Below are 12,003 nucleotides of genomic sequence, written 5' to 3'. Positions count from 1 at the left end.
ACACACACACACGAACAGGGGTTCAACAGAAAATGCAATTCTTTATGAATATATTTGCTTCTATTCACTTCATTTAGTCGATGTTAAGAGGCTGACTCTGCCTTGCCTGGAGATATTTACAGGGATTATGAGCTTTAATACAGTTAAGCTGTATGCACAGATCAATCTGCTGTGAGCCTTTACCAACCCTGTTTGCTTTTTTCGGTTTCTGTAAATGAGATTTAGGAGGAGCGTCGTTATCATTGTGTACTGTTAGACAATAGAGAACACAGTTATGTATTAGCCCACGTCTTTTGACTTTTTGGTTTTTTAAACTTTCTTTTCTCTGTTTGAGAGTTGTTTTTCTAAAAAAACACTGTAAACTTCTGGTACAATATAGTTGCCAGTTTATTAGGTACATCTGTGCAATCTGATGTCATCCAATACAACGAATAGTTCCATCTTGGTGAAGCTTATAAGGTTCGTCAGAGGCGTTTCTACTAATCTGTCCAGGGTGGACAGTATTAGAGCACAATGTGATGCAATCCAACAGAACAGATGTGTTCAGCTCTGCCTCTGTAGCTTGTACAGTTTAGTTTAGACAGGGTTTATTAGGCTGTTGCATTGGATTGCATTAGATCGTGCAGGTGTACATGATAGACTGCCGGCTCATAACAATAAAAGCTTTAATTTGTACCAACAGAGAAAAGAAATTTGAATCACTTTAAGTCATGCAGTTAAACATGATCTTGCGCGGCGCGAGCTGGTGGGCTGGGAACCGTGCCATGTACTCACATCAGCGTGGCTTTGATTCTGGCACACAACCTCGGCGCATGTCGCGCCCTGTTCTCTTTCATCTTCCAGTCATTCTCTGCTGCGCACAATCTCATTTCATAAAAATGCCATACACTTCGCCTGGAAAAAATGCTTGCCTGAATTCATTTTATGTTCCTTAAAAGCAAATAACATTTATTTTTTACAATCGTTAAGACATAAAGTACACTAAATATAACCCTCTGACAACAGTTAGTCAATGCCACTGTGGGACTTTACATGACATGGGGCAAGTGGCCTTTGAGCAAGACCAAAGAAAAGTGTAGCTGCTATATAGTAAGAAAACATGCATGACAAGACAAGATGCAGTGACTGACTGAGGCAGAAAACAAATGCTGGACTATGGAAGAAGTTAAAGGGATATTTTGGGTTTTTTGAAGTGGGGTTGTATGAGGTACTTATACATAGTCAGTGTATTACCTACTGTAATAGTACTGCTGTGGACTGGAACGTCAGCAAAACGTATTTTAGACTTTGTATCCAAAGCCACAAGACTCCATTGAAAAAAAGAACAGTAATTTTACCTCGCAGAACACGGGGTTTATCCATTAACCGATTCGTCAATTTACAGAAACTTCATCCGTAATCGTTTGAGTCAGTTATCAGGAAATATTGCCAAACATTTGCTGATCCCACCCTCTTAAATGAGAGTATTTGTTGCTTTTATTCGGTTTTATATCATTGTAAATGGAATCTTTTGGGTTTTGGACTGTTGGTTGAACAAAACTAGCCATTAGACAAAGTCATCTTGTGAGCCAGAAAATCGTAACGGTCATCTTAAACAAATATTCTCAACGATATAAGACAAACCGCTTAGAAAATAATTTAGTTGCAACCCAAGACAAAGTCCTGCCGTCCACTACAAACATAAACAATTAAAAGATATATCCACAGTGACATTTCTTTTCATCAATTATTTAATGCAAACAACGGAAATAGCCAAACTTAAAAGTCTTGCGAGGACAACACACATTGAGTTTGGCGCTGTAGGCTCGTAAGGGCTGCGAGTGTCTAAGCAAATTCCTTCTCCTTGTTCGACTGAAGGCGCGGGCTGGCAGCACAGTGGAGACAGAGCTAAAAACCAACTGGGACCAGTCAGCCAAACCATTTCAACCGCTGGAGCTGTCTGTATGGATCAACAGCCAACCTCGTATTCCTCTGCCATCGCCTCTTGCTGGAGAAATGTCTAAACAAGGGGAGCCGCGGTCCCTCAAGTACCGCACTACACAACTTCCTCGGCTAATGGGATCTATTGATTTATTTGACACAATGTGAATTTATGAAGCTGCCTCTTAAGCGTGAGAGTATCAAAGCGAGGCTCAAAAAACAAACAGACGGAGATTCGGCTTGACATTCCGGTAATCCCAAGGTGAGTACGCTCTTCTCAGAGAAGGTGCCACAGCGGGAAAAAAAAAGAAAAACAATATTACGTTCTTCTTCTCCTCTCTTTGCCCCTGCAGTTCTACCCACAGTATGAAACAGCAGAAGAGCAGGAGGAAATTAGCAAAATATGGCAAAATGCAGATCTCGCTTTCCTCAATGTGACTCACGGAACACCGTGTAGAAACACCCCAAATGTCTTAAATTTGCACAAGAGAAAATAAAGAGAGGGGCTTCACACGCTGCCTTTGTCTGGATTACGCACTCTTTTATCCCACTGAATTCTTGTCACCCAAAGGTCATTTCCATAATAATGGACTCCATTCTCCCTAATGGGATTTTGGCTGTGATTATGTATGCCAGTGTCTTGTGCAGACACCATCAGCCCTGTCATCCTGAATTGCACAAATGTAATTACGCAAAGCCTTTGATAACTAAACAATGTAATTTACTGCTTGAGTAAAAATAGATACAGAGTTATATGACTCAAATTATACATTAAAGGAAAGCGTGTGAGTGCCAGAGGTGGTGTGTTGCAAAGAAAATGGTGTTCTTTATTGTAAGAAAGTTAAGCGCTAATGCATGCTTTAAGAATACTGGATGTCCATTCAAGTGATTTCACAAAAAAAGTATTACTTTAAAAAGGAATAGTTCCACATTGATGGGATATACTCTTATTCAATAACATAAAATAGCAATAATATCCATCTGCTAAATATGAAGCTGCAGCAGCCAGTTAGCCTAGCTTAGCATAAATACTGGAAACTATTGAAAAAAAAAAGAACTTCGGTAGAAATTTCATCTTAAAGAGCCAAAGCAAAACAGGAAGCTCCACGTTTTGTTCCAGGAGTAAGAAAATCTCATTCAAAACCCCATTGACATTTTTAACTACATTATTAACCAGAAATCCAGCCTTTGGAAAATACTCATACCAAACATTTGACTTTGTGAAAGTCGTGAAGGTTTCCATTGCTAATACCGTGTCTAAAGTGTCTAATTCAGTGTCACAGAAACAACTTGACTCACCGGCCAATTTGCCGTGTTGGGTCTCATGTACATGAGTTCATTCAGTACAGTTCATTAACAACAATAAGGTGTCATCATCAAGGTATCATAGCCTTCCGAGATTTACTCAGAAAAGGAAAATCTCCCTGCATTTGCCACTTTGTCGGGTGTTCATTTCTGACCCTGGTTGTAGCGGATGAATATGTGAATATATATCTCGTGAATATGGACAGAAAGTTTCAAGGAATGTTTCAGTTTTTCTCACAGATTGATGAATGAGAGATTACATTGAGTTACAGAGAGAGAACAGTTAATGACCTCAAGATATTGGCTAGCATTATCTGTCAAAAGGTAACAAAATCCACCTATCAGCAGCTCTACAGCTCGTTAAGTAGTTGTTGTCGCAATATTCTGTTACTTCGGACAGAGCCAGCCTAGCTGTTTCCCCACTACCGATCTTTATGGTAAACTAAGCTAACCAGCTGCTGGCAGTAGCTTCACATTTAGCAACCAGATATGAGAGCGGTATCGATGTTTTCTTACAACTCTTAGCAAGAAAAGGAAAAAGAGCATTTTCCAAAATGTTGAACTGTAATGTTTTAACTAATAAAATGTTGAAAAATATAGAAAAAGGAAAGTACACGCACATACAAAATAAATACGTGCACTTGCAGTGGACATTAAAACAAAAAAGACACCTGGAGACAGGACGAGGGTTAAACTGGTGAGAGTGGTGCCTTTAACCACAGGTGACACCGAATCTGGCCCCCCCAAAAAAACAATCCTTCGTCCGACATCCAACACGAGCGACACATATCCTAACCACCCTGCCCCCAAACCTGCCCACAACAAACTTCCCATTGCCCCCCCCCCCTCTCCTGAAAAAAAGAAAAAGGGGGAACGAGCGAGGCGGCTGTGATGGTAGATTTACTGATGAAAAAAGGTGAAGCGAGAACATTGGGAGTGATAAAAGGGGACAGGGAGCGAGTGACAGTTGGGTTAAGACAGAAGTCATGTTCAATAGCAGGTAGAAACATCAAACAGGGAGTTCACAGGAAACCCCATGCAACCTTGTCTTGAAGGAGGATTTTCTGTTGTGTGGAGTAGATTATATCTGTTCAAGCTGCTGACACGGCCTCATTTGCTGCCCGTAGTGTTGGAGGGGGATTAAACGATATAAACTTTAAAGCTTTAAACAATACCTTTCAAAATTAAATGGATTAAGGGAGGGGTGTCTGATGGGGATTTCCCAAGGCTTTGTTAGTTTTAAACTCTACTCCTTTTAAAGAAAAAATAAAAGGGGGGAAAAAGAAGAAGAAATTTCTCAGGCATGTGACCGTTTTAATGAGGCTGCTCTCATGTTGAGGAGGGCAGCGGGCTGCTGAAGCAGATGGCTCTCATAAACATCATATCTGCTCTGTTTAGATACACGACTTCTCATCTCCCGACGCCGAGAGGAAAACAAACCCCGACCATCACCGCCAGCGCTACCCACTTGCCCACTTTTGGCACGCTGCGCCGGCTCGTCGAAATGGCACATTTCCATTTTTCTCGCGTCCCCACCCCCCCACTTCGCAACAATATGCACAATATGCATGAGCAATTGATACACATAACCTCTAATCTGTTCTAAGTATACGCAGAGGAGATGCAGCGATGGCGGCGCCGGGTATTTTTGTTTGGCGCCAGTTAGGGTGTTGACTTTTATTAAATGTTACGATTAGCATATAACCAAAAGTGTACAAACACGAGGCAAGACAGAAGTTGTTGCTGGGATTGGGCGGATGCTTCTCTCTTCGGTTGAGATACGTTTATTAATATATATATATCAAACTTTGTTGCTGCAGACATGTGACCATTCAGATGAAAGGGAGTCGGTGTCACGCTGCTCTCCAAATTGAGGACAGGCTCCACATTGCTCAGCAGACATCAGTGAGCTTAAAATTCGGAGGCATGTCAAGTATCGCAGGTATTAGGATGAAACCTCTCATTATCTTTCTTTAAAACATAATGCGAGTGCACCGCAGCAGGAATGGGGAGAGGTGGGAGGGGTAAAGCAGGGAGCATGGGCCCTGCAGTCACTAATGGCAACCGTAGTGAGCCCCTCAGCAGGCACCTTGAGTTCTATTATTAGACCGGGACAAACAACTCCAAACAGTAGCTGGATCAAGTGTGTCGTGTGCAGCCTCTGATTTGGGTTTAGGGAGCTCGGAGTGGCTCAAACGAGCTCCGGCGTGAACACGCGGGGGTCAAAGAGATGAAAAACCGAGGCCGTCAAGAAGTCGCGCAGAATGCGGAGGGCCGACAAAAGAAGCGCCTATTTATCCAACTCTATCGGGGGGAAGTGGACAGCTTGAGAGCCGCGGCCTTGACAGCGACAGGATTCCCACTTGTCTTTTCCCAAGGTCCGCGTACGCACGCACACACACACACACACACACACACACACACACACACACACACACACACACACACACACACACACACACACACACACACACACAGACGCATGTAAGGCGATTATTCAGCGCTGCTTGTCAATTGCACCTTTTCAACCCAGATCAATGAGTCCTCTTGCACCAGGGGCCTGTATCAACGCCAGTCATTAACATGTGAGTGCCACTCTATCGGCCCCAGCTCCAAATAAATCAAAGGGGTCGGGCCACAGAAGAAAAGGGGCTAATATTTCCTCAATAACCCCAGAGGGACACCATGGAGAGATGCAAATTGCCTCCCAGGAGACCCCGGGGGATGTGGAGGAGAAGCTCGCTGGGAGGCAACGGGAAGCTAATGAGTATAATGGTAAATGTATACAAGGAGACGGAGAGGAAAAACCTCCTCTCTATTCATACCAATTAATGCAATCTTATCAATGGAGGTGTACTGTAGGAGGAGGGCCCGTGTCTAACCCCTAACCCTCCTCCCCACTTTCACCTCGCGAGCGTCTGTATTATTCAACGCGGGGCCAGGCTGCGGTCATTAGCCCTGTGGGAGGCTGGGCCAGGCCCGGGGAGTTAAGGAGATTTTAAAAACCACTCACTCCTCACATCAAAACAAATCGGGACGAATCAAAGGGGCTCAAAAAAAAAAAAAGTCCTTTCTCGGAGGGGGCGAGGGAAGGGAGTCCACCATTGTTGTGAAAGCCGGCTTCTGCAGCATCAGACGCACGTAAAACACAAGATAGCATCAGGCAGAAGTGGCTTCGCCAATCGTGCCGCGTTTGAGGGAAAAGGATTAGCGGTGATTAGAATGTCGTGGCATGAAATAATGTGAATCCAAACCGTGATAGTGTTAAATGTCTTTGCATAATAACTAGAAAATGATGGCATCAATACATTTAATTGATTAAATGGAGCTTAGCAACTGTGATATTTGAGCTCTCATTAATTATTTTTTTTCCTTTATCATTAACGGATTAACAGGATGTTTTTTCAGCTGCTTGTGTGAAAGGAACGCTTAGCTTCGCTGAAAATGGAAATGAATTTCCATGCAATCTTAGCCATTATAGGTTAGGTTGCAATAACTGCTGATACCACATCAGAAACCTGAACAAGCAAAGCCCCAAAATGTGTATTTCCTTCAAACAAATGAAAAATCCGGGAAACATTATTGTCAAACAAAGAGAAGCTTGTTAGAAGAACTTTCCTAAACAATCTAAATGTTGTTTCCTGCTGCAGAAATCTGTTTTACTGTGTCTCGTTTGAAATGACTGACGTGTATTTCTAGATAATTCATGAAACGAGTGAATTTGTGGAGGAACCTGGTTAAAAGAATCTCTACCCTACTGGCAGATGTCTACTTGTTGTTGCTATCAATAAACAAAACGTCTTCATAAGATGGAGACTTTAGTTGCGGTGCCTGAACGCACCTCAGTTTCTTTTTTTAAACAAACATGTTACCCTGTATAGATCAACTGCATTCACACAGCGATGCCAGCCAATAATCCATTTGATCTTCTTAAACTACAAACTGATAAACGGAACCCCACAGAAAAATCTGTAGATGCATAAATACGTTTATTTTTCTATGTTTTGCAGTACTTTCCGTCATTACAGTTGTTACTGTAATATATACAGTGCACCAAATAGTCTACTGTACCCATCATCACTGACAGATGGCTGCTGCGGCCATGGAAACTTGCGTAAAATACAAAAAGATAAGCTGCATGACTTGTTTCCCCGTCTCTTACTATGATAACTTTACTTTAGTCACCATGCCATGTTAACTGACACTTTCATTTAAAAAAGGTAATAAAACGCACTAACTTAAAGGTGCACTGTGCTGTGCTCCATGGCGCCTCTAGTGGTCAAACTACACAGGGGAACTTTAAGTTGCCTCTGAATCGATCCGGCCGCGCGGCTGAAAGGAATCGAAGTGGTATGTAGTTTAAGGAAGCATTTGAACTCACTGAAAGGCCAAACAAATGCCTCGAAAGCATAAAGAAGAAGCGGGAATCTATCATTTTGAAGGTCACTTATCAAGGCGGAGAAACATACCTGGCAGCGGGAAGATTTTCCTTCCAGAGAACACCGAGGGGACTCAAATGAAGGTTAATCACTATATAACTTTCTACACGTCTAATCCTGTACTCCACACTTCATTGAGCATAGCTGTAAAAAAAAGCCCTCCGTCAGCATAATTGAGCCTAACCTGTGCCCCGCATTGCTCCGATCTCGAGAATATCACATCCAACTCTGAGAATAAGTGGGGAAATTAATGAGGAAAGTGCTGAGCTCAACCTCAGATAGGTATCACAGGAAGGGTTAGCCGCCTCGCAGCTCATGCACAACAGAAGCTCGCTAATCCGAACCCTCGGCGAAAGACGCTGTTTGGACTTGTGAAATGTTCTGAGGGGATAAATTCTGATTTGACATTCTGATCAGATCCTAAAATAGAATAAATATGTAACCTGGGGATTTAGATTGTATTATTATTCTACTTAATATACTTCTGCGGCACAGCAAATACAAATTACACAAATATGTAATCATATTATCAGTTTTATTATGGTAATAATAGATCAGAATATGCTTTGGTCATAACTGAATGTTATTTTTTCTGTTATATATTATATATGATTTACTTCCAGGTTTCCTTTTATGACAACCCTGTTAATAATAGGTTTTAAATAATAAGCTACCCCCCCCCCACCACCACCACCACCATCATCATTCCTTTTTATTATTAATTAAATTTAATATTACACAGTGCACATTTTACTGAGGCTGATTTCCAATGCATCATCCCTTTGAGCGGTGAGGGCTGAGCGCATCAGTGATCATATTCTGCCCCTTAGTGGAGGAAACGCTCCATAACCGGAGTGACGCTCATCTGCAGAGGCTGAGCAGCCGGCTGCATTGAAGACATCTGCAGCTCTTGAAGAACCAAAGCGGTCTCACCCACCCGGCCCCCTTAGGTTTAAGTAGCTGAAATCCTTTAAAAACTAATGCCAGTCACTGTAAAGAGCACAGTGCCACATGATTGACATGTACATAATCCAAAACGCAGAACTAAAGACAACGGGAATCTCAGGTTTGGATGTTGCCGTGACATAAACTGGCTTCAAAAGCTGCTGGCTTGAGGGGTTTGGTATAATCAGGCTGCGTCGAGAGTCAGAAACCAGAGAATGAACCTTGATCCCTGGAAATTCATCCAAAGTATGTTTTCCGCGAATCCCTCTCAGTTGAGCTGCAAGTTGAGGAAGCAAAAACGATCCCTCCCCTTCACTCCGTACTGTTTGCTACTGCGGCAGCAGACCGTGAACGTGAGCTGACGTGAGCTGAAATGTAAGGAAGGAAAAAAGCTGATATTTCAGTACGAGCGTTAAAATTAGATTAGTTAGTTGTGTAAAACCCCGTCTTTGTTCCAGGTCATTCTAGTGGCCACAATTAAGTGCATTACAATCGGATGATCCTCCCTCATGCAACACATGGATTCAAAACGCATGACTTTATGAGATAGAGCAAATAATATAAGGCTCCAAATGTATAAAGAGCTGGAGGCCTTGTTAATGCATTAAGGTTATCCATGCATGCCATACATGTTTTACTACATGCATGCTACTTGTAAGCATTTGGTATTTCTAGCTAGAAAAATATGAAAAAAGAAAAATATGAAAAAAGAGCTAAAAACTGGATAAAGAAAGTTTAGCAGTATTGCAGCTATACGGCACTGTATAAGAAGCTGAGAAATAGCTGCAGTACAATGGTTATTTCCATTATCAATCAATCTGATAATAATCTTTTTGATTAAATGTTTATTGTTTTGTTGGTTTTGTGTCTTAAAATAATAACGAATGTCCATCATGATGCCTCGAGACCAATTATTACTTGTTTTGTCCAACGAACAGTCTAAAGGCCGTTACACACCGGGGACGTCATCAACAAACAACAGGAAAATGAGAATGCAAATTTGCCACAGTTGCAACACTTTCAATAGAAAGGTTGTAAATGATTTGTGAAGGCAGACGACCAACTAATGAATGACCCAGAGCAGCGTCCTTCAGTCTGTCCGAGGTAAACTGGTGTATAAGCTACTGAAAGCTATTTTAGTTTTCTTTTGGTGAAATGCTCTGAGTGAACTTGAGTTCCCTCTGGTAAACAGGTACGCATTGCCTATGATGAGGGCTTTTATTGTGAAAGATAAGAACGGGAGGAGTGGATCTGGTCGGCGCTGCCTTTGTCAAGGTTGAAAGCAGTATTAAAGTTTGCTGTCTTGGTTCGGACTACCGAGCCTGCATGTTGTTGTTCAATGTACTCTACGCTTTGAATATGTCTGTTCCGCGCAACGCGATTGGTTGATGCCTTTATTTCGCCGGGTAATATTTGCGTTCTGTGTTAAAGTACTCATGACAAAAACAACAGTTTGAAAATACACATTGAACGGGAAAAGAAAGTCCACAGTGTGTGAAGACCTTTAAACCTAAAGATACTTTACTAGCAAATCTTCATATTGACGAGTTTCATATTGAGAATCTCAGGTATTTTTGTTTGAAAATGACTCAAATGATTAAAAAAGAAAAAATATTTTTAAAAAGTGACATCCACAGGAAGTGTAGCCCGTGTAGAGCTCCTCATTTAAACTGGCCAATCATAAGTAATCATAAGAATACATCCATAAAGTGAAGAGTAACTTCTATAGATACATAGCTGTCTGTGCAACTCTGTGTTGTTTAGTCATTGAACTGTGACACAATAACTATTTTGTAGATATTTTTGCTAAATTATGCGTGTAAATAGAAATGTGCATCACCTCAAACGACCTCTGAGCAATACTTGAAGCCCCTGATTTAAATGATTCAAATCTCGATGGTACAATTACAACGCGGCGACGGTCTCGCCATCGAAATCCTGGGAAGCGACTCGCATTTTGAAACAAAATTTAAACAAAGACCGGAGCATCGTAAATACTTGTGTGTCAGTGATTTTGTTTCACACCGGAGAATAATCAACAGCCAGCTTGTCACTCCCAGCAACCTGCCAAGTGTAAGGAGGGGAAGCACTGACACATGTAACTGACATCTCAGATTTAATTTGACTGGTAATCACACCCAGCCATAGTTTCAGAGCGTTTCACACGTCTGAGCTACAGTTTCAGGTGTCAAGCTGGCGAGGAGACGTACGACTGTGCCTCTGAATGATCACACCTCGTCAGAGCGGGGCCACGTTTTAGCTTTACGCTCCGCCATTGTGATTATAATGACGATAATGCTAATAACAAGAATATTAAGACGCCCGCACAACATGGATTTTCTTGCTTTTCAATTTTTAACGCCAATCAACGCTCGCTCAAATACCAGTCATTTCAGTTCAGCGGCTATTTGAAAAAGGAGTTCTGAACGCGCGCGTCGCTTCACAGCGGGGTCACCTTGTTGTGATTCTTGTCTCAATCATGAGCCACGGGCTGACAATAGCACTTCTGATAAGAGACGATATTCTGCTAATACCACCCGCGGTTGAGCGGCGTGGATCTGAATAATCACGCAGAATGTTTAACGAGGTGAAAATGAAATGAATGTGTGCTTACGAGTCTATGTCGAAGCACCGGTTCCACCGCATGGCTCTGAGAAAACACACCTGTAAACAGAGAGAAAAGGTTCTTTAACTACGTTAACGAAGCTGCTCACTACACAGATCCCTGTGACTTTCTTTAAAAAATAAAAATAAAACAGAAAAAAGATTTCATGATTACATCTGACACACCCAAATGTGAAAGCTGAGGACATCCACATCCACACAAGGATTATGATGGAAGTGCTGACATGATTAGTTGATGTAGAAGTTAAGGCCGGTGTGGTTTTTGTTGTTTTTTTTACATTGGCTTTAATTGGTAATTGTTTGGGGTCCCACACAGACCCTACTGCTGTAGCAAAAACATTCTCACCCCCAACTCTTCACATATTTTAACGCCATTTTTCAAAGTGCAGGGTAGTCCGATAGACTTGAACACGCACGCAGTTAACGTTGTGAATTCAAACAAAACCCCTTGGTTAGGTTTAGGACAATATCATGGTTGGGGTTGAAATAAGTACAAAAGTAAGTTAAGTTAAGTACGTCAGTTAAAAACATTACATAGGAACTATGTTTTGAAACGGTGTCAATTTAATACTGATGCCTCTCTATGACTTATAATTAAACTAGACAATCAGCGAGAAGATTGGCTTTCTCTATATAGTTATTCTCAACGCGTTTCATCGGTGCCACCTGGGTCGGATTCCATGCAGGATCAGATGAAATCATTCAGAAACTCCTTCAGCTCAGACCCCAGTGTGTGTGTGTGGGGGGGGGGGGGGGGGGGGGGGGGGGG

At 41.9% G+C, this 12,003-nt stretch overlaps 1 protein-coding gene across 2 annotated transcripts in view; it reads right to left on the bottom strand.

Annotated features, from left to right (window-relative positions):
• The window catches only part of znf644b (zinc finger protein 644b), a 25,533-nt gene that overhangs the window by 10,278 nt on the left and 3,252 nt on the right, over positions 1–12,003 (bottom strand). The window contains exon 2 of one of the 2 annotated variants that reach the window (XM_031872951.1): positions 11,224–11,273. The exons of the other annotated variant lie outside the window; for it this stretch is intronic. The gene's annotated coding sequence lies outside the window, so the exon portion shown is untranslated. The remainder of the gene's footprint in view (positions 1–11,223; positions 11,274–12,003) is intronic. 2 annotated transcript variants of the gene reach the window in all.

Source organism: Anarrhichthys ocellatus, unplaced genomic scaffold (genome assembly GCF_004355925.1).
Source record: "Anarrhichthys ocellatus isolate YVR2014 unplaced genomic scaffold, GSC_Weel_1.0 scaffold67, whole genome shotgun sequence".
Classification (NCBI taxonomy): Eukaryota; Metazoa; Chordata; class Actinopteri; order Perciformes; family Anarhichadidae; genus Anarrhichthys; species Anarrhichthys ocellatus.
The sequence above is the reverse complement of the archived record's forward strand: the minus strand, read 5'-3'. Positions and strand labels throughout refer to the sequence as shown.